The sequence below is a fragment of the Anoplophora glabripennis genome, unplaced genomic scaffold (genome assembly GCF_000390285.2).
Source record: "Anoplophora glabripennis isolate ALB-LARVAE unplaced genomic scaffold, Agla_2.0 scaffold9, whole genome shotgun sequence".
Lineage (NCBI taxonomy): Eukaryota > Metazoa > Arthropoda > Insecta > Coleoptera > Cerambycidae > Anoplophora > Anoplophora glabripennis.
The window spans coordinates 7,908-31,914 of record NW_019416258.1 but is presented as its reverse complement, the minus strand read 5'-3'; the positions used below and the strand labels follow the sequence as shown (position 1 = coordinate 31,914).

General features: G+C 31.8%; 1 protein-coding gene across 1 annotated transcript in view; it reads right to left on the bottom strand.

The window, feature by feature from the left end:
• Positions 1-15,288, bottom strand: part of LOC108909614 (odorant receptor 94a-like) — an 86,648-nt gene extending 71,360 nt beyond the window's left edge. The window contains exon 1 of the mRNA XM_018714004.1: positions 15,103-15,288. The gene's annotated coding sequence lies outside the window, so the exon portion shown is untranslated. The remainder of the gene's footprint in view (positions 1-15,102) is intronic.
• Positions 15,289-24,007: the final 8,719 nt, after the last annotated feature.

Sequence of the window (24,007 nt, the reverse complement as noted above, 5' to 3'; positions counted from 1 at the left end):
ATCATTAGCGTATTTTCTCTTCTTTTGTTTAATCTTGGCATTTTCTGGTTTTACCAACTATTTTTGTTGTTTTTCTTGGTGCTCTGCTGTGTCAGTCTGTTTATCGAGTGTTTTTTTCTTCAAGTGGTTTATTATAGACATACTCTTAACCAGAACCAAATTTTTCTTAAATGGTATCCTTTTGCGAGGCTACTTCGCTTACATCTTTAATGCGCATGCTTAGTAACTTTGAAATAATTTTAATTTATTAATTACTATAAAAGTCAATATTGTTCTATAAATTTAAATATATAAATTCTATCATTCTTTTAGTTTGTCACATGGGGTTTGAAACTTCTTAAATATTTCTAATATTGCCAGATTATCCCTTTATTTAAGGGTTGCCTATTAATTGGCGTATGTGACGTCACTACTAAAAAGATCTATTTACTGTATCTGAAAGATAACAAAAGTAATATTAATTTAAACATCCAGAAAATGCACTACGTTTGAATCATTAATACTGAAATCAGATAAATATTGTCAAAATTATACTTACGCATCTATTTCTGGATACTTGATAAAGCTGTGAAAATTCTTCTTAGATAGATCTGAATGATTAGTATATCTAAATAAAATTGATACGTTATTCAGTTCTATTTAATAAATTTTCAATATTATTGTTCTAAGCAGGAAATCGAGCTTTATAGATGCTACGTAGACCTGTACATAATTTATTAAATGTTAAATGTTGTTAAACCTACGGTTTTCATGTAAATTAAATTTTATCCACATTACAGTGTATACAAACACAATAAAAAGAAGTGATTTTCCATAAAAATGTCTGACCACATAACATGATTATGAAGTTGTTACTTTCCATATCTAGATATTTGTTGTCAACGAAAACATACAATACAGGGTATCCCAATTTTCTGTACATGGAACTACTACAAATTCTTAGCGTCAAAATACGACGATTTAACTATAGTTAGTTCTATCTAAAGTTGCTCCATTTTGCCGCCAGAGGGTATCAAAGTTGACAAAAAGTTTTAGCTTCTTTGCTCTAAAATGCAGATTTTAATCAATTAAGTTTGCTTAAATGGCGAAAATACCACTATTAATAAGAAAATATTTATTTAATGGTTTAATGATTAATGGTTTTCGCATAATATTTTTTTTTATTATATCCAACGCGTTTTGAAACAAATCTGATTTAATTATCAGCAAAAATATGATTTATTTAATATAAAAACAAAATAACACTTTGTGTGGAACTTAGAGACTTTTAATATATGTAATGTTCATTCACAAAAGGTAATGAAAATTGTTGCTTTTATATAAATAGTGAAATCTGTAATTATTCTTATTTGAGAAGCATTAATTAAATAAATTCTATGGCAAACTACTGTTCATAATTTGTAGAACAGAATATCTGAAATTAGTGCAACATTTGTTTTTTTTTGTCACTGAATTACGTGTTATTGATAATACTGAACAATTCCTATAATTTTGGGGAAGAACATTCGTTTTCAAATTTCTGAACTTGAATAAATCAATTTTCTTTAATAATTCAGATCTGTTCCTGAAAATGTGTTGGTGATGACTAAAAAAATAAATAATTTCGCAAAAATCATTAGAAATACAACAAATTTACAAGATAGATATATCCTGAGTCCTCACCTTCATAATAATTAAGGACTGAGAGGATAACTGTAAAAAAATATAAGCCATTTTACTTATGGTATGGAATATGTTTTTTAATCATGTAAATGCAAATGCTTCGGTTGCCATACCAAAGTCTCTATCTATACTCGAGTACTAGCATACCAAATTATATATAAAATAGGACAGATTTTTAGAGTTACTTGGAAAAAAAATATATTTTTTTGCAATTCTGATCTTGGTAATTAAACGAAACAGAACTGGATAGAGCTTATTTTAAATAATCCTATTTTGATTTCAAGAATCTGTAATTCTTCAATGTACACGGAATATTGGTACGCTCTATATTTAGAACACGTTCCGATATGCGGAAAATATTGTGGTGATTTAAGTAAATATATTCAATATGTCAAATACATCTAATCTGATTAATATTTTCTATACTATTAAATATAGATTCATCAAACTTATATTATTGAGACTTGTTCTAATCAAATATCATGCAAATACAATTTTTTATGAGTTTTTCATTTTATTATTGTGTTAATCAGCAGACACACTGTTACCTCTTTGGCACTTTAACTAATTTTCTATCTCCAATAATAACGAAGTTAGCTAGACTGCGGAGATGCCATGGCTTGACTGGCCAGAGGAAGAGAGGTAGAGTTGGTCTGGGTTCGGTGCCACATGGGTATCTCTGGCAATGAGAGAGCATACCAAGGAGGTCTGGCCAAGGACCTGAACCAATACTCGGATTCACACGAAGCAGCATTAACGTAGCCCTTAATAAATGGGCCTATCACATATTACGTCAAAACTGGAGGTTGGACAAAGACGAGATGGATGCTGAGCCTTGGTCGAAGAACCTAAACCAAATGGTGAGGGTTCTTAGGAAGCATTTAAGCTTAAAAGGAATTGAGGAGGACCTTTTATTTCTGAATTGTGGAGAAGGGAAGTATACTCCTATCCATCTTCTGGGAGACTACGCGGCCTTCTGGAGATTAAGGCACAAAATCTTTGGTACCGAAGAGTTGCAAGGGGAAGAGGTGAAGGACCTGTCCTGAATCAAAATCCTGGGGTTCATTCATATTATGTTATACAGGGTATCTTATTTCCTCTGGGCGTTACATAACATCCTTTCTAAAATGGAATATCCCATGTATTATTGCATTTTTTAAATTTCTCCTTGAATTTCTCCTTGAATTTAAGGACCAGTTTGATATTGAGTCTAAAACGTACCGTTTCCATGTTATTTGCGTTAAAAAACGGGTACCAATAATAGCGCTACTCCCAATCCAGAATAGTGAAAATATTTTTTAAATAAGGCTCCTTAAAATGAGGCTCCTTGAGGAGATTTATTTGAAATATAAAAATTTGTTTTTATCGAGCTGCTATTATCCTCGTTGTCACTCTTACTGAGGACTATTTTCTTAATCTGTAGATTTCGCGGATAAGTTGAGTTTTATCAAGCTGTAACTTTTAGATCAAACATCACTTTAACAGTCCATTTTAGTTTCTAAAATTCAATTAGAACGTTGCATCTTTTTCAAATGTTGAAATAGCAACCAAAAATATGAAAAATCGTGAAAATCTCGAAAACTATGAGAAATTGACATTCCTTAATAAATCGGAAAGAAAATTAAATTTTGCATCCGTCCATATTAAATTTAATAAAAAGTCTTATTAAAAAAAATCAATATTCCTGGTTTTAAGGACTCAAATTATTATTTTTTTTCTTTTAAATATAGTGGAAGATGTACACGATAGATTTTTCCATGCTCAAATTAATGTGAAAACTACATCTTGTCATCATGTTTAATTCCAGAAATATTTAATAATTTCGAAAATGTCGCTAACGCCAATTTCTTCAAAAATATAAAAAATATATTTTCTGTCGAGGTACCTATTCCAAATGAAAATCTGAAGTTAGGTAACGTACAGAAGACATTGGGCACCCTGTATAACTGAAAATAAATTTAAAATGTGAAGAAAGTGAGTTGATGCATGTATTTCAAACAATTTTTTGATTTGCTTATATTACCAGAGCTACGGAATAATTAATCTTAAATGGGGCACCCCGCATATCTGTTCAAAGTGGCGCCCTACCTTGACCAGATCTACTATTAAAAACTATTTATAATTCCTTTAACAAATGAATTAAACGATTTTTATACTACGTTATCGCTCAACACGACAAATACATTTTCTTTTGTGATACCGCCTGTAAGTAAATTGAGATAAATCATTTCATACAGGAATTACACAATACCAATTATTCATTCAATTCAACAAGTTTTTTCCATTAATAAGACCGTTTTGCGGTACCGACTTTTTACACTTTTATTGTTATTAGAACGACATTAATTTAAATTAATATCCTAGCACCGGTACCGCTTTTTGTTGTTGCCATAACTCAAGTGCACGACACGTGTCGAATCGGAATACAATCTCGGACTACGTACTCGCCTTGTGGTGAACGCTTTTTGTTGTAAAGTAGAATACCTGGACCACTGAAAATGTACAATATATTATATTTAACGGCCCAATTACGACGTGAACTAATGACCATATCAACACTAACCTACGATTGCATTATGTTATTCGCATAAGTACAAATATCCGGTTTTAGGGTTCTGGCAAAATTTATCAGTACGTGATAAAATCACAATACGCAAATGTAAGAAGTTATATTGGCTAAATTTTGTATTTATTACACTGAGGAAACTACATAATTCTAGTTTCGTTTTCAATTGGCAAATGCTGAATTTGAATTTTACCGACCCAAAACAAAGAGTTAATATGTATCAAGCCTATTGTGCGTACCACTGTTCAAACTTCTTCAGCCAGTAGCTTAGTCCTCTTAACAAAGTGCAAAAGATTATTCGCCGACACTTCTCTCAGCTCTTTGGATTTCAAAAAGGATTTTCCCAGGAGTGTCATTCAACTACTTGCAATCCTGGACACTCGCCCAGGGTACCCATACAAGTTTCAACTGCCAAGTCACATCCTCGGCAGACCAGATGACTGTCTACAATCCTTAGGTTGTATAGATGTTTCCTAAAGTGGTAGTGTCCATATAATAAGTCCCGTCACTTTCCTTCGAGCTCAGCAACTCATTCGTTCTTTTCTGCAAAGGACAGCCCATGAGTTCCTCCGTACGGGTTTGCCTGGCCTTGAAGTTCTGACTCAATCTATTTGCCCAGAGCCCCTCTGACCACAGTGGAAGATGTGCCACAGAAGGAGATTTCATCTTACGATGGATACATAAATTTTTGACAAAGTTCTTAGGAATGATATGTACAATTACCAATCATTATCCCTTCAAACCTACAAAACTGTACTGAAAGTACATCGTACTGGATTTAAATACGATCTAAAAGTCCTTCACATCTTGCTATTTGTACCTAAATGCTTAAACGATGAAAGATTACTTACTTAATTTACAATGAAACTAGAAAAATTTAAAAATCACCAATTGTTTTCAAGATAAAAACAATTCTCGTTCTTAGAGTTTGTCAAATAGTGACACTAGTTAGGTTAGATTTATAGTAAGTCAGCTAAAAACTAATCCTTCACTACTACTTTGTGGTCTATTGTGGCTTCCTTAAATTATGTCTTACCCAACATTATCATTACCTTCTTAACAAAATCTACGATCTTGCTGAATGAAACTTCCTTCATATCCCCCCAGAAGAGTTATATTTTGCCGAATATTAAGAACCTGGTCCATCCCCCAGTACAGATACATAATATGTTTCGCCGTTTCCTCACTCTCTAAGCAGAACCAGCACTCAGCTTCCTCGACCAAGCCCAGATTGTGTAGATAATATACTAAGGTTTGCAGGTGTAACCTGTTTAAGCTTAATTTTTTGATAATTTTGTTTGTAGGCTTCCGGGTGTCGTTAATTGTTGAATTTCAGAGTAACTTCTGAAGAAGAGAGCGATATGTCTCTAGAAACGTCAAGAGTTGTAAATCGACGACGTGGCAACCAGCCTGGAAATCATTCAACCTTCATTTTCCGATGGTTCCGTTAGGGACCCCTTCCAGAGACAGCTAATCTATGATAATACTACACGTATTTTTCTTCTCTCCAAATCAGAAGGGCTATTTTGGCAGTAATCGTAATGATATTGGTTCTGGCAAATGAAGATCTATGTGACATTTAGTCTCTTTTGAACAANTAAAAATTAAAAAATATATCTATTTCTCTGAACAGAAAGTTTACATTTTTTAGAGTAGATTGAAAAAAAAATTATGAAATTCATTAATTTTTTTGCTTGTTATGATATAATGATATTAAATTTCTGAAATCATCCCATAACTTCTAGTCTCCCTAACTCTGTTAATTTTAATGGTATAAAAAAAGTCAATATACCATATGTAGAATTTTATGCTTTACAACTTTTATAAGAAACTTTTTTTTCTAGTTCTGACCCCTTTTGAGTTATATTGAAAAACCCCTTTATTTTATCTTTTTTCACCCCTGGCCGGGGGTTGAAACAAAAATTACTGTCATTTATTGTTATTATATACCCTAAACTAACTTATATCAAAAATTCAGGCAAGTTAACCAAATTGCGATTTAAAGGCTAATTTAATTGGACTATAACGAATTTGTTTAATTATAAAAAAATAATGGCCACCAGCATCCCAGATTCGAATCCCAGTGACTTTTTATCAAATCATGTTATGTTCAAGGTGTACGTAATTCAATTTAAGTCTAGATTTATATATTTTGCGATGGATTTTTTAATAACTGCACTAAAACAGAAAGTGGATTTATTTCAAAACAAACTTCAGTTGCCGCTGAATAAATGATTGACTCAGTTTTAATGTGACCTCCGAAGAAGACAGCGACATGTCTCTCGAAACGTCAAGAAGCGTAAACCGATGACGTGGCAACCAACCCAGAAATTGTTCAGCCAATATTCTGTATTTGAAACAAATGCGGTATTAACAATATTTTTATAAATGCATGTCAAATGCATGTCTGGCTCATTGCTCTATTTGATAATTTTGTTTGTAGGCTTCCGGGTGTCGTTAATGGTTGAATTTCAGAGTAACTTCTGAAGAAGAGAGCGATATGTCTCTAGAAACGTCAAGAGTTGTAAATCGACGACGAGGCAACCAGCCTGGAAATCATTCATTTTCCGATGGTTCCGTTATGGACACCTTCCAGAGATAGCTAATCTATGATAATACTACACTTATTTTTCTGCTCTCCAAATCAGAAGGGCTATTTTGGCAGTAGTCGTAATGATATCATGAACCAGTTCTGGCAAATGAAGATCTATGTGACATTTAGTTTCTTTTGAACAATTTTATTTAAAGGGTTTATTTTGATGCTTAATGTTTTCTTACATTTTATTTTAATTAGATGCAGCGTCACCAAAGGTCTGTTCATTAGTGCTGAAAGCATATCTGATTTTATGATCTATAAATAGATCATGAAATTCAAAATTCGGGAATTAGCGACTTTATATCTTATAAGCTCTTTTTACTTCTTTACATCTTTCAAACAAACTGACATAAAATCAGTTGCTGTAACACGTACGACACAAATTGCTTAGTTCTGGAGGTATTTATATTACAAATTAAGTTGAAGTAGTCTTTTCATCCCAACTACGCGTTAGATGATCAAAAGAATTGTAACTAGACATCCAAAAAAGAAAAATTCATTTAAAATGCCAAAAATACGTACTTAGCAGTAGTATTGATCTTATTCCTAACTTAATTTACATTGTATTTCAATTAATTTTATTCCAAGATTCGTTAGGTTTTTGATTTCCAGATGATATAGCATTTTTTATCAGAACCAAATGGGTTTTCATTATTATTATTATGGGAACAACAAAAACATTTGGGTCACATTAGAACAATGTCTAAAATGTAACTAGCACCTTTTATCGACAATCCCAAAATGAATATTATTTTTGAAATGCTTATATTGGAAAATATATTTACTAAAATTATCATTTTTGATTTACAATATTCCCACAAGCTTTTTTAACCCTTAAAGAAATGCTGACAGTATAGAGAGGTAGGATTAGTTTTAAAACCTCTGTAGAACTTGTTACTAAGAAAATTTAAACGTTCATTTTATTTAGTGATGACCTTCTTATTAAACCGAATGTAATTTTAAGTTTTTTGATCTAAACTTGAGCAAATAAATTAGATTTTTCATTTTTTTTTGAATAACTGAAATGATTTCACTTTTAAGATCTTCCTGATACATTATCTTGTCCAGAAAAATTACCTGATTTAGATTAAACGGTCCAAAATTGGAAAAAAAAAATTTTTTTTTCTATACGCATGTATGTATTTTATTATAATATATGTTGACAGTAACTAGGAAGAAGTAAAATTTCATTTCATACTAGGATATATTTTACCAATACTTAAAATGGAAAAAATAGCAAGCGACAAAAATTGTGCAAAAGAGATTTACCTTCAGTAACGAATTTGTTTAATTATAAAAAACGAATGTCCACCAGCATCCCCAGATTGTGATTATGGCGAATAACTGTGCATTAAAACATAAAGTGGATTTATTTTTGTCAAATAGCAAAATGTCAGATCAAACTTCAATTGCCGCTGAATGAATGATTGACTCAGTTTTAATGTGACCTCCGAAGAAGAGAACGACATGTCTCTCGAAACGTCAAGAAGCGTAAACCGATGACGTGGCAACCAACCCAGAAATTGTTCTGTATTTGAAACTAGTGTAATATTAACAATATTTTTATAAATGACGTTAAAGGCACGTCTGGCTCATTGCTCTATATTGATCTTAGGATATAAGATTAGGACATATCAGAACTGTACAGTAAAAAAACCGTTTCATGTGATATTTTAACTGTTATATTTGATGTATCTCTAAACACGTTTTCTACCGATATCGAATACCTATATCTCCCTCTCTTCCCATTTGTAAGTGGCTAATGGTCAATTTGTCACTCGAGGCAGATCACCGCCGATGATTCTTGTTGACACATTTCTCTTTTGTCGGAAGAAGGCAAGCCTCGTCGAACTGTAATCCCTGGGAGCGTACAACGTAAAAAGAAGGCACTAATTCGCCATGAATCTGCAATGGATCGGTCGGTCAGCAGGGAGGTATTTAGTAGGATAAAATTGGAGAAGGCCCATTGTCTACCTGTTAATATACCAGCGTCTTACAAACATTGTATTGGTCTTTCGGCTTAGACTCTTTTAAGCAGCTTTGTTGGCCGAACGGGAGGCTGTTTTCATGGCTTGTTATTAGTTCGTAGGGATCTCTAAATGGATTCTTAAATATCTGCCGACAGTTTATGGGAAACTTACGCCGTGCCTAGCGGCCGGCACTATCAACGCCACAAATATTTATCGGGTAGGGGCGACAGGCGCAATAGAAGATAAAATTGTAACAAATTTCAAAAAAAAATATATTATTGTCTTTATTATAGTTGGAGCAAGAGGCCGAGACAAAATTATTGTGTCGTACCGAATTATCTACGTCCTCAGTGTGATGTTTGATCAAAAAGTAACGGGAATTTTCAAATTGCGCGTGTTGTATCTTGTCTATTGAGTTTATTCTTTTTTAGTGTATCGGTAGCACTGTCAGTGACGTACCTGTCAATTTTTAAGCAGCTACCACGGTAAATTTGTGTTTAGGGAGCGAATAAGTAATACTTATCTCAGTGTTTTTAGCGATTTTTTGTGTGGCTAAATGTCTAAAGAAGGCAACCGTTCTCTTCGACTACAATGAATAGTTCATCACGAATTTTTATTGCTCGGTCATACAAGTAACAAGGAGTATTACCTACTACGTTCCACCACAGTTTCTCAAACTGGAAACTATGTTGGCATAAGTGTAAAATTAAGCAAATACTTTTTGAGAAAATTAACAATTCTCGTTACTTTTTCACTAAACCTCGTGTTTCTGGTTTAGCAAAACTAAATTTATAAAATCAACTGGTCCTTTTGGTACCAAGGGTTATTTATTAATTTTTTTTTTCGGTTTGGCATAAATACCCATTTAAATAAAAATATTACTCAAAATGCCACAAATACCCGGTGGCTCAAAATGAGTGCCCTATTAGATTATTTCAGAACTTACTCTATTTAAATTTTGAAAATTGGTAGGTACACCAGGGTCTTTGGTTATGCTCTTTTCAAATTTAATAATTTTATTCCTATATAACTTCCGGTTATACCGGATTGACATCAACTTTGTTATTTTAAACGGAACACTCTGTATATTTTTACATTTTTGGAATCTACGCTTCATTTTAAGGTGACTTACATCAAGTTTCCCTATTCATAAAATTATCCGTTATCGAGATATTTAGCTTTTTAGGAAAAAAAATAATTAGACAGACAACGCAACAATATTTGCAGAAACAGGAGCTAAATACCTAAGCTACATAATATTATCTTCAGAGTTACCGAATCTTATACAGGGTGGTGATAATTCAAGTTCGAGTTTGGTCCAATTGGATCCATGTAAATTTGATTTTTTATAGCGAAACACCCCATATATTTTTTCAAATTTGAATGTGCCATTTTATTCTCTTTCCATCCATACTATGGTTTCCTATACTTATCTCTTCTAGTTTTATGTTAAATGAAGTTATTTGGGTACTTTACTGAAAAAGATAATATTATCTACGTACTCGTACTTACCTAACTGCGAAGTTGTCTGTGAAAATTACAAAACAAACGAAAGCCGTCAACCATTATTTGACGTCAAGAAATTGTTGTTGTACCAGTTTAAAACAACATGGAGAGAAATAATTACACACATGAAGTTATTATTATTAGAAGATTTAATGAAACCTACCCAAACTTACAACCAATGCAGAACAAAAAGTTTAGAAGGATCTTTACAGAGATAAAAAAATAAATTTAAGACAATATCTACAACTGTTCAAAATGCACATCTCCTGAAATTAAAGCAAAGAAGAGCGTTTTTGCAGAAAAGAATGGCGATAAAATACAGAAATAGGAAGGAAAGAAAAATTCAAGGAAACAGAAGAAAACAGCAGTAGGCAAGAAGGTAGTAAAGCCCTCTCAAACAAAGGAGATATGTGATACACACTACATTTGATAGATAGATAATCTGATTCATCTCAGGAGGTTTCAGGCAAAATATTGCCCAATGTGGTGACTATTATTTCACAACGAAATTGATTGATTCAATCCAGTGGCTTCATGAGATATGAACTCGGAGAGCATAGTAATGATTGTGGAAGAAAGAACACCTCTGACTCAAATCTGGGCCATTTTTAACCATCCTATGGTGTAAAACGCCCAAAAATTGTTTTGCCAACATTTTCAAAGTATTCAGTATACCGTGTTGCAAAACTGATGTGTTAATCTGTATTACTGACTTAGGTTTATCCAAAACAAAACTAAATAATGATGTCTCTAAATAAAATTAATACAGAAACACATACCAGATATACTAAAATTGTTAAACAACAAAATAAACTGTCACATGTAGACTTTTAAGTCAATGTATAGCGAAATTTCGGTAAGCAAAATCAAATTCGAAAAGAGATTCAATATTTAAAATTAAATATTTATTTTATTATAAACACATTTTACTGAGTTTTGCAATGAAAAGTCATATAAAATAGACAATGCAATCTTAAATATAAACAAACTTGCAGTGTAGTTTCCAGTCTGTTATATAATGCGCCGAGGCCACACTGTACCAAAAGTATAATTATCCTGTAACACCCGTGGTGATCTAAATCTAACACTTTGGTTTTTCATGATAATACAAGATTTCTATCTGAATCAACTTCTCTGTTCTGAACAATATTATACTCATAAACTACACTACAAGATGTGGATAAATTCCAATTATTTTCGAAATTATTATCATAGGTATTTTAATACTAAATAGGAATGCTTATGCAACACTTACTAGAAAAGTTAAGCGTAATACATGTATTTTTTTATAACTTGTTCCTAACTGGACAAGCTTACCAGTAGTTTGTCAATAAACCGCTTCTAAAACATGTAAAACCACTTTGCACAACATACTAATAGCGGAAGCAGTATGCAATTTGCACCGCGTTCCTATACATTGATTGACATTGATCGATCCAGTCAATTATTTACATCGTTTTCTAGATTTGAGGATAATTGAAACAATACTGAACTGAATGAAAGTAGTAATTAAGGTATCTAGTGTGTTACGTGAATAATAGTGCGTCGAGGTCGACATTGTGCCGAGGGCATCTTTATCCTATAACACCCGTGGTGTCTATTAGGTTTAGTGACCTACTAGTTTGTTATTTAATTCCAAATTTCTCTATAAAATGTCGGATGAAGAACAGAATCGGTAGAAAAGAAAAATTTGTGTCCAACATAAAGTATAAGTGCTTGAGAATTAGAACAGAAAATAGCAAAAGCACGAAAAAATCTATTGAAGAGAAGATTGTCGAGCCAGAACCTCCGCACTTCGTTCGAGAGCGTAAACTAATCGACATAGGTACTCTAGGTGACACAAAGCATGCACTGCTCTTTTTGCAAAGAACTTTTATAGAAAATTCCGAATAGTGTCGATGGATATTCGAAGGAAACCGACTTTAGCTGTTTCTTTTTTTAGTCGTATTTCACCTGTTTTTTTTTAATTTCCAGACAAAAATGTGTAATCTGATATTAAATGATGTGTGCAATTTATTTTTGCTGTCAGTATTAACGTATCTCTAAAGTTGTGTGTTGAGTAGTAGTTAACTTTCGTTTTTGTTATAGACGCCATATTGATCTTTTGCTTCATTAGAAGGAAAGGGAAATTCTCTTTATAACGATGTATAATTTATGGGGTTTTCATAAATAGATAATCAAGATATTGCATATAATTATAATTTTAATGAAAAAATCAAGTAGCCATGCGAAACCTTGAATTTTTTAATACTTTTTAACACAGTAACCTTTATTTACATAACAATAACAACAGCAACTAACAAAAGAACATAGTAAAGCGAAACAAAATTAAACGGTAAATTGAAATTTTATTACAAATATTCGAAGTGCATAGGTTACAACTAGGGCTCTCAGAACTGAGCCGCGGGACATAGGCGTACGCATTATTTATCAAAAAGCAACAAATTAAATATAGAGTATATTAACGTGATTTGAACGTAAAAAGCCACGGCAGTGGCTCACGCATGTCTCGGTTGACCCGCCATTGAATTGCGGCTCTCTCTGACAGCCGTAGTTATAACTATATTTTTATTGGTTTATATATTCACTAAAGCTGTAAGAATTGAATACAAAGTTATTTTTGAAAAAAATAAGCTATAGAAAAACCATTCAAATTTCCATTTTAAACTTATTTATTAAAAGTTCTATAACCAAATTAAACTAAACATGCCACTTAGAATAATTTAAAGTAACATTATATTACAAAACAGAAGTACGTAAATATTTGAATTTTTTTATTAATCCTGTTAACAGGTGTACTTTCTAGAATAACTTTAGCAATATTTTACAACCACCACAACGTTATTTCAACTAATCTGCACCACCAATGACTGTAGTGTATATTTTCGCTCGTACTAACTGGATTCTAACGCACATTTTGACTAAAGAATAAATATTATACTGGCCGATTCAAAATAAATTTGAATATTTGTCAGTATAACACAAGATAGTTCTGCTAAACTGTTGGATGGTTATTATTTAAGACATAGTGTTAGGTACCTATTTCTGGGGGTCGTTAATAGGTATATTTACTTTACGGTGAACGTAGACGAAATGATGTAGACGCAGATCGAATGTATACGAATCATTTTCTAGTACCTGTTTATCAAGATTTATAATTCTTTTTCACCTAGGTCAGTCACAAGTTGTTTTATTTTTTATGTAGTTTAGTTTAATATGAGGAAATATAATTTTTCATAAAAAGTAATGTAAACACTATGTATAATTTACCGATTTGATATTTTAATTATGCTTTTCCAAAATCTGTTGGGAATAAATTGGAAAAATGGAAAATATCCAATATTAGGTTAACAATAAGTTAAATTAAGTTTAAGAATAGCGTTCCATTTTGGGAACGATTTTATCTACATTAGTGGCACATAATTTAAGACAAAATAGTGAAATATCAGAATACATTTCGTTTGCGAAAGCACGTGGTTGTAAATTAAGGAAAAATAAAGGAAAAACACGCCGAACAGACGTGTTTTCAGGGAATTCTCTCTACGAGTCCGTGATTTGACGTCGTTAAGTGTTCTGCTCTCCTCACCTGTATTTCCACGGTGACACATGACCTTTAATAATACAGTAGCTGGTAACAAGTGCTGTTAGCTGGAACACAGAATTTTGTGAAGCAATTTGGCGTAAACTGCTTCCAAACTCGCAACTACTAAGCATGATTCATGATATCCAATCCATTAATATTTAACGTGTTGAACTTTCTAACTGATTTTTTAATACCCCGCAACACGTCGGAAAAATTTGAATGGTGGGATATTTACATTGATAACATATTACATAAAGTTAATTTTAAACAATATGTCCAAGCATTACTTCCTAATGAAATGAATAAATATCATTGTGTTCACTGATAATGAGAAAATCATTCAAAATTGATTCAAATTCTAGTTAGAACGGCCCACGCCATGTGTCATCTGTCATTAACAACATTTTCAGTTGGAATAAAAACACCTTACAACAAAACAGTAAAATTTTTGCTGTAAATTGAAAAAGATTACTTTTTTATTGAGTTGACACTAAAACTTCATTAATTTAAAAGGATGAAAATATGAAGACGACTACACTGAGAAAAAAATTGGCTAAAGTATCTTGCAGTAATAACTAAACTATGTTACTGTTACTACAACTTTCAGCTAAATGTAATTTTAATTAACCGTAACGTAATATTGTAGTAATTTAATATTTCAGCTGTAACAAGTATTTTATTTCAGGTAAATAATTAAATTAGGTGAACTGAATTGCTATAGTAGAAAAATGTTAATTGTGGGTTAGTTTTAGTTTCACTAGAACATTAGAGACAAGAACTTTTGTTACTATTGAAATAAATTTCTTACTTATCTTAGAAAGCTTAATCATTTTACCTAAATAAAAAATGGGTAGATATAACAATATATATTCAATTCCAAAGAGTAAGTGAACATTAATTACTAGTGCATTTGGTACGAAAGCAAAGTTTTCTCTTGAAATCTGATTATTAGTAAACTGTCAATCAAGTTATGTGATATTTCTTTTTAGATAACAGTTATTTATTAAATCAACACATTTTCGTGGAAGAGATTATTTAATATTGGAATTTTATTTCACTGACAAAATATGCAGACAATTAAAGTGTAGGTAGTAAATATGTTACAAACATATATCCAAGTAAACAAATAAGCTTCAACTAACCTATATATTGCATGCCAAAATAACTCTTCTTGTAAGCTATGTATTATCATTATTATTTTAATTAAAAGCACACTTACTTTTTTAACACCGTACCTATGGAATCCTCATATTGTAGTTCATTAATCTTGAAATAAATAATATACAAACATCACATACCAGTATACGTAGAATGTAATAATTGTATAATTATGTCTTAGTAAAAATACACATCATTAGTATTGTTTTTCATAAATTTGAAATTACACACATACAAAGGGATTCACGAATTGTACACTATACCAGCATAACGTTGACTTAAAATTATATTTACGATGGAACATCGGAACATTTTGCATTTGTTCGTGACGCAAATGGGCGGGGAAAAAATGTACACTACCGTTTGCTACCGTATTTACTGGAAGTGAATTTTAAAATTCAATAAAACACTAATACAGTGATGATCAGAAGTCTGCACATACAGGAAATATTTTTCTTGTATAGTATTCAAGATACCTGCGACAGTTAAAAGAATATTTAGGGTAATTCATTTTTTTTAGCTGTACGAGGTCTATTCAGAAAATAACGGATCTTTTTGAAGTACGCGCTAATGGAAATAGTGATATGCGGTTGGCAGCATTGCATTACGCACAACCTCCTTTGTAATCACATGTTCTTAGATTGTTGATATCTCATTTATACTTGAAATTTATTCTTGAAATGTTCGATTCTCTGGAACAACGATACAACATAAATGAACTGAATCAGTTCACAGAAGCAGAGATGATTTCAGCCTTAAAAAAAACTAACCCAGAAATACTATGGGCCCAGATAAAATCCCTGCATTTGTACTTAATGATTGTGCATGTGTTTTAGTTATCTTACCATCTTGTTTAATTTGTCTATTAGATGTAATACTTATCCTAGTGTATTAAAAATTTCTAAAGTAATTCCTGTTTATAAACAAGGTGAAAGAAATCATATAGTTTGGAGGGATTGGAGGGTTTTTTTCTCAATGTAGAGAATAATACAAATTTTTGGCAATGGAGCTACAAAATACATACATATATGACATTTCTCATGTCATAGGTAATAATTTATGGACAAATTAAGAAGATCTTTGTAAATTGCGACAAATGTATGTATTGTATCATAAAAAGTTGCTGCAATTTTCTTCTGTCTGAATTGCATAATATACTAGGCGTTACGTTTAATAATAATTCGTGTGCATTGATTAAAACGTTAATGTATTACGAAAAAGTAACGGGATAATAAATTAATACTAACCATAAGAATAGAGACACCTTAAAACGCCGAAGAAAAAAGATCTGAACCGATACCTCGTTATAAATAATGTTCTCAACCAGTCTTAGTTTTCCAAAAAACACCTTTGGTGTATTTATAACCTCTCCCGTAGTTAAATATTCTCCTTTGTCCTGTCCCACATAAAATATTAAAGCGGACTTTTTTTCATGAGCAATTTAAAACCCATCAGCTGAATGCAGATGTGACTGATATTGTATTTGTTAATGTGTATACAAAGGTGTGTGGGGGTATTTTATTACGTTTAATGTAATTAATAAGATGTTCTCAGGCTGATGGTGGAATGACACGCACGGTCTAAATGCAGAAATGCCCTTCATCACGTGCTTCGCGGCATTTTGGGTATAAGTGGGGGATTGCGGACTGAAGGTTTGTTTATGGATTCAATGTTTTTAGTCCCTCAGTTACAATTTGCAAGTTAATAAATTCTCAGTTTTTGCATTGAACAACTTTATGGGTTATCTTTTATTCCGAAGATTTTGCTATTGAAACCACATAAAAAAGTTAACCATGACATATTATAATGTTTAATTTTTAGGAAGGTCAATTTGATAACTCTTTTTCGGTCCGAAAACTCGATTGAAATAAATATTTTTTGCAAATAGCATGAATAATTTTTTTAATACTTACTGACTTACCACATTGATACGATGAAAACTTTTTGGAACTGCTGACTTCACCGATAGGTCTGTCTCTGTTTGCACGTATTTGGAAATAATTGCATATAAGGATGTGTGCAGTTATCTCGCAGTTTTCATCAGTTTTTCCATACGTTATCACCATGTTCATTAATTCATTATTGTATTGATAGTCCATTTTAATATTTTTATTTGCACTTATTAATAAGCATGCCACAAGTACGCTGTCCTTTCACGAAAAGAAAGCACAGAATGTAGGAAAAAATGAATTCACATAAACATTTATTCACTAATCACATACTTATGTGTTTCTGAACGAGTAATTTTCCCATTTACTACAAAATACGGATCAAAGAAGCAGACGATATGCCATTTATAACCACAAATATTCATTTCGTTTCATGCAGCTGGAGACGATTCCGGAGGTTCTCAATAAGTTTTAACAATTTTAATTTTTTTAATTTTAAGCTCCGTTTTGCAGTTTCAACGATCTTGTTTATTTAAAATGCCATTATTAATGCATTCTACCTACTAAAAATCGTCTCCAATTTTATGAATATCCTGTACAGTTATGTCTTAAGCTTGAACTGCAAGAATGTTCTTTAAAAGTAATGTCTGCCTGTGAATTTATATACACTATGTACCAAAATAATGGAACAAAATTCATATTTTTTCCAGTTCAGAATTTAAAAAAATCGCTGGTAAATACAAATTGTCACTTTCCTACAATATTTCCGATTTTTGTGAGCCATGTTTGACAGACATATAACATTACCGACATTTTTTTCTGAATAGGACGCTCTATATTTTATAGTATAAATAGATGGCCCTTTTAAAGACGAATTCGGTGATATAAGGTTATACTATACCTACTTTCTTGTCATGGTTGTCAAAAAAATGTAAAAAATTGTCTTTTATGTCGTACTGACGACTATTTCAAACAAGCATAGTCTCTTCTGTACTTTCGAAAAATGTACCTATTCTTTATTAATGTTTTTCCACTTACTTTCAAGCTTTTATTCTTAAAAAAAACTCATCGATACACACATAAAATTCACCAGAGTACCTTAGGTATAACGTGAATCGTTTTAGTTCCAATTCAATCGTTGTTAAATTATTTTGAAAAATGATTGCACGTTTAAGCGAAAAACATATATTAATTGAAATTTTAATTATGATTGGATGCGGAGATAAAATCCGCAGTCAACCGGAGGTATTTGACTTATTTCACCATAAGTATCCAGACCAGAGAATTAATCAAGCTACAATAAGTATTCAAAAAGTTTGAAGAAACCGAAAGTGTAAAAGATTTACCTGAATCAGAAGGGTAAAGAACGGTAAGCGAAAGTGATCGTCAAAATGTGATGCTCGCCGTTACTGAAAATCCTCACTCATCCATTAGATCTATCTCGGCCAACTTCAACTTGTCGCAGTCCTCAGTTCACAGAACTCTGAAGTCTCAAAAGCTGCATCCTTACAAAGTTAACGTCTTACAAGAACTATGGGCAGATGACACAGACAGAAGATTACAGTTTTGCGAGGAAATTAGAAATTTATTTGAAAGACAACCCAATTTAAAAAACCACATAATTTTCACTAACGAAGCGACTTTTTTCTTAAACGGAACCGGAAACGGATACTGGGTTTTTGAGCCCAGAAGTGAATGTTTGGGCTGGAATAGTAGGAAATCGCATACTGGGACCTTATTTCTTTGAGGGCAATTTGACAGGCGACATTTTTTTGGATTTTTTACATCTTCAACTGATTCCAGCCCTGGAATTAATTTTTCCTTACCCTAATGAGCACGATATACCTGCTGGTGATGTCTGGTTCCAACAAGATGGCGCCCCTCCACATTTTCGCTTCGATGTAAGAAATTACCTTAATGAAGTTTTCCCAAATCGAGGGATCGGCAGAAGAGGGTTGCTTGAATGGCCACCATGCTCCCCTGACTTAACCCCACTAGCCAATCCATCAACTTTTTAACTAATGATATTGTGAGAAACAACTACTCCACTATATGCCTCGACTGGTATTGAATTACATTTCAAATATCTAGTAAGTAGCCAAGATCTTAGCTCCTATCTATTAGTAAGTCACTCTGTGTTAGTAGGTAGAAAGCAATTGTTTTTGCCGACAGGCATCAAGTTCATGACTACATAATATTTGATTTAGTTGCCGAATAAACGTCCTAACGTTACGTTCACAGGACATTTCACCAAAAGTTTAAATTTAAATTTCGATGAAATTTATATGCGTCAAATTAATTATTTATAGAATAAATTAATTCTTGCCATCAGTGAACACCGCGTAACGTACATTCAAATCAGAGACAATATTGTTAATTAAAACTGAAAACATTAAGAGCCCAAGCAAAGACCCCTGCGTAACTCCTGAAGTCTGGGCGATTTCGGCAGACTTGAGCTCAAAACTTGGACAAACTCAGGTCTGAGGTTTAATTGCAAACATCTGATTTCCTCAAAAATTGTTTATTAAGGCTTTTTTTATACAGGCTGTCTCCTAAAAAACGCCTCAAGCCATAACTCCGTTATTTATACTCTGATTTGAAAAAACAAAAAATTAAATTAAATTATTAGAGCTCATTTACTATTTTTTTTTTTTGTGAAATGCGATAGTCAATTTTTTTTTTCAAATAAAAGTCAATAAAGTTTTTTTGTTATTTATTATAGTGCAGATTTATTTTCTGAATCCAACGATGTATATGAACTTTACTTTTGTAAAGCATTTATTACAGAAAAGACGACAAAATATTAGTCGATCACCAATTCATGACAAATGTATTTTAACTAATCATCTGTGCCACGGAAAACAAAAAATAATACAGCAATGCAAATAAAACTCAAAAGAGAATTTTATAGTTAACAGAAAAGAAACAATACAATGATTATCAATTAAAAGAAAAACAATTTAATTAAATACATTAACATTAACATTATACAAAGTTCAACACGAAATAACATTAATTAAACACAAAACACATTAACGAAGAACAACAAACACAAAACAACTAAAAAAACAAATTGTAGCCGTCCTCTATTGCCTGTACTTTTGAGGAATGTATGGCTTGAATTTGTGCTTTTTCAATACTTACAGTACAGTACAGTATTATTAGAAATTTCCCGAATGGAAGTTCTTGGATTTTCTTCAACGTTAAGAAGAACATTGACCTCGATGTTTTCATTAAATTGGCGTTTTTCTCGCTTTTTCTTCAAGTCTTACAAATCTACGTGGTTCTGGAACTTCTCTGTGAGGAAATAGCTCTGTAAAGGCGGACTCCTGCACCACGATTTTTATTACAACGAAAGTATACCTGAATCATGTCCATCAATTGATTATTACTCATATTTTGCACTGTTGAGGTTATTTCAACAAATAATTTACTGTAAATGACACATAAAGAGTATAATGCGTAAAAAACTGGGACACGAACGCTAAAATGACATTTACTTACTTTGTTGTATTATATTTTTTGTTGTCCAGGTATACATGATTAGTCAAAATATGTTTGTTGTCAATTAGGCGACCGGGCGCTAATAATGCGGTATCGACCAATATTTTCATGGTTTTTCTGTAAAACATGTTTTACAAAAGTAGACTTTATATAAGTACATCATTGAATTCAGAATAGAATTCTCAACAATAATAATAAATAAATAAACATATATTGCCATTTGAAAAAATAAAGTTGACTATCGCTTTTCAAAAAAATAAAACTAATAATATTTAGGCTCACTTTATAGTATATTTAGAACCATTTCATATAATTTTTTAGGAGACAGCCTGTATCTACGAACGTCAGTTAACAGGAAAATCCCCCTTTCAGTGACACCCTTTTCTATTCTGCCTAGGCTGCTTGTTGGTGAATTATTCCAATAATAATAAAAACATTCGTAATCTTACATAAGTACCTACTTTATATACGAAAATTTTCCATCATTATTTTCCTACCCATGCGTATCAGCGCAGTGTATGCACATATTTAAATATGAACGTCCTCCGGTTCTTCGAATCGGCGTTNGTATATATATAAGACACATCGAATGAAGTACGCAGAAGGCTAGTAATATTGTATGTGCATACAATACCCAAAAAAAGAACATATAATATTCTTATATAGAATTAAACCTAAATCAAATCACCATATCTTATACCAACAGTTTCAACTATCTGATTGAGGCTGCTAAAATTAAGATCACACAAATCTGATATTTTATTGAAATTTCGGCACATAATATGTACTGGCGACATCATGAGACACTGCGACCTTGCTCTAGCACAAATAATGTATAGTTCTGACGAGAGTAAATGACACAGAAAGAGTATAATGCGTAAAAAACTGGGACACGAACGAACGCTAAAATGACATTTACTTGCTTTGTTGTATTATTTTTTGTTGTCCAGGCATACATGATTAGTCAAAATATGTTTGTTATCAATTAGGCGACCGATCGCTAATAATGCGGTATTGACCAATATTTTCATGGTTTTTCTGTAAAACATGTTTTACAAAAGTAGACATATACATCATTGAATTCGAAATAGAATTCTCAACAATAATAAATAAAAAAAACATATATTGCCATTTGAAAAAATTTGACTATCGCTATTCAAAAAAATAAAACTAATAAAATTTAGGCTCACTCTATAGTATATTTAGAACCATTTCATATAATTTTTTAGGAGACAGCCTGTATCTACGAACGCCTGTTAAAAGGAAATCCCCCTTTCAGTGGAACCCTTGTCTATTCTGCCTAGGCTGCTTGTTGGTGAATTATTCCAATAATAATAAAAACATTCGTAATCTTACATAAGTACCTACTTTATATACGAAAATTTTCCATCATTATTTTCCTACCCATGCGTATCAGCGCAGTGTATGCACATATTTAAATATGAACGTCCTCCGGTTCTTCGAATCGGCGTTACATTAAAAAATGCACCTTATTTATCGTCCATTTTTACTGCAAGTTCAACCGAGCTGCAGTAGGTATATATTGCTCGCGTGAAACAATCGACGGTTGTAGACATCAGAAGCACAAGCACTCTGTAATTAAAATTCTTCAGGTGATCATGTGGGCTGTGCTGAAAATACATAAATGACCTTGCAATAAAACTACCAGGCAAATGTTAATAGACTTAACGAATGCAGCTTTAATTCATTCATAAAAGATCCTACCTGATCCATGTTAATAAAAATATGAGTCACCGTACAAGAACCTGCCCCAACGAAATTGAACTGTAGACATCTTTGCGTGCACTATATTTGTTGTTAATTTTAGACGTGTTGGGATTATTATTATATACAGAGTGATTCAGGCATAATGTCATTAATTTAAGTGAAGATTGGGTAAAATAAGTTGCATGCGAATACGTTATTAAAACAATTTTTAAATGCATATTTCGGTCACTAACCTAGTTTTTACTGCGTTTTTAATACGTAGTGAACGACAAGGAGTAAACGGATCTTTTAACAGAATTAAAAATGACTTTAGATTTGGCCATAAAAATAACAGCGACGTATTTTAAAAAATTAACCTGAAGATGCCCCTCGAAGACGAAACATCGGATAGCAAAAATGTTGACGCCATTGGATAGACCAAAAAAAGTGGCAATGTAAATATGCAATTTATTTTAAAATTTGTTTTCAAATAAAGTTAGAAAAACAATAAATAAAAAGATTCGTGTTTTTCTGGATATCTCCGGAACTACCCGGAATTTTAAAACTTTCTAAACGGCATATTGTTAAAAAAATAAAAATATTTTTGACAAATAATGCAAAGATCTGATTTAGTTAAGCTATTCATCTTGTAACATGAATGTTAATAATTCTACATCTTCAGTGCAATTTTGCAGCGCGACTACAAACAAGTTTTAAAAATAAATGACAATCGTTTAAAACAAAATGCATTAAAAAGGCGCGGAAAATTTGAAATATCAAAGATATAATGTTTGCATGGTTAATTCTAATTTGCTTTGTAAACATTATTATACGATTTATATGAAAAAAATTAGCGAAATTATATTAGTTTTATTTATAAACGATAATAAAAAAGTTTATACTTACTTATATTAAAAGCGTAACATCGTATAATTTAGATGTTTTTATAATTATTATTTTAAACTTGTATAATAATATTAATTATTGTAATATTGCAAATGTTCATTAAATTGTTAATGGTTCGTTCAGTTTTCATCATTTCTTTGGTCTAGAAATGAAGTGTACGCGTCAAGATCGTGTATTAAACTCCTGTAAGAAGGCAACCGCTCTCTTACATACATGACGGCGCACCCTTCTGAACGCTCAATCGCTATTTGTTTATAGCTTCAAATAACAGTGGAAAAGACAAATTTTCACACTGCAATTACTCATAATTTGTAGTATTTAACGTAAACTTTCAAACGCCGTCAGCAGAATTCCTATTCCCTATACCTATAATATAAATACCTATTCAATCAAAAGTTATTAACGATTGAAAACCGCAAAAATCGCATTTTTCTAGTTTTTAACGGCGTTTATCTCGAAAACTTTGCGTTTAATAAAAAAATTGCAGGACTTTTTTTTTCTTAAAATGGGTCAAAGATCAAGAAAATACTTTTTATTTTACCAAAAACTAAGTTTTCAGTATCTTGCAAATTTTTTGTTAATAAAAAACTTATCGACATCCGGGCAAACTTCTACCCAAAAAATTCGTGTTCTGCAGCTCAAAATACACAAAAAATATTTGAGTAACTCCATCTAAATGAAGGGGGCAATTGGGACCCCCCTGGCTGCAGGACTAATTTAATTACTGTCAATGAAACTATCACAAAGCTACATTGAAGAATTTTTTACGTACTTTATTTATTTAAGAGTATGGAAAAAGTCTGTTCATATTGTAAACGGTTAATGATAGGTATAGAAGATTAATGATTAATCAAATATGTTCAGAAATAAAAGGAGAACCCAAAAACTTAAAAATATACAGGGTGTTCCATTTAAAAATTGAAGTTCCGCAATATACCATCTTTTTGGGGCACCCTATAT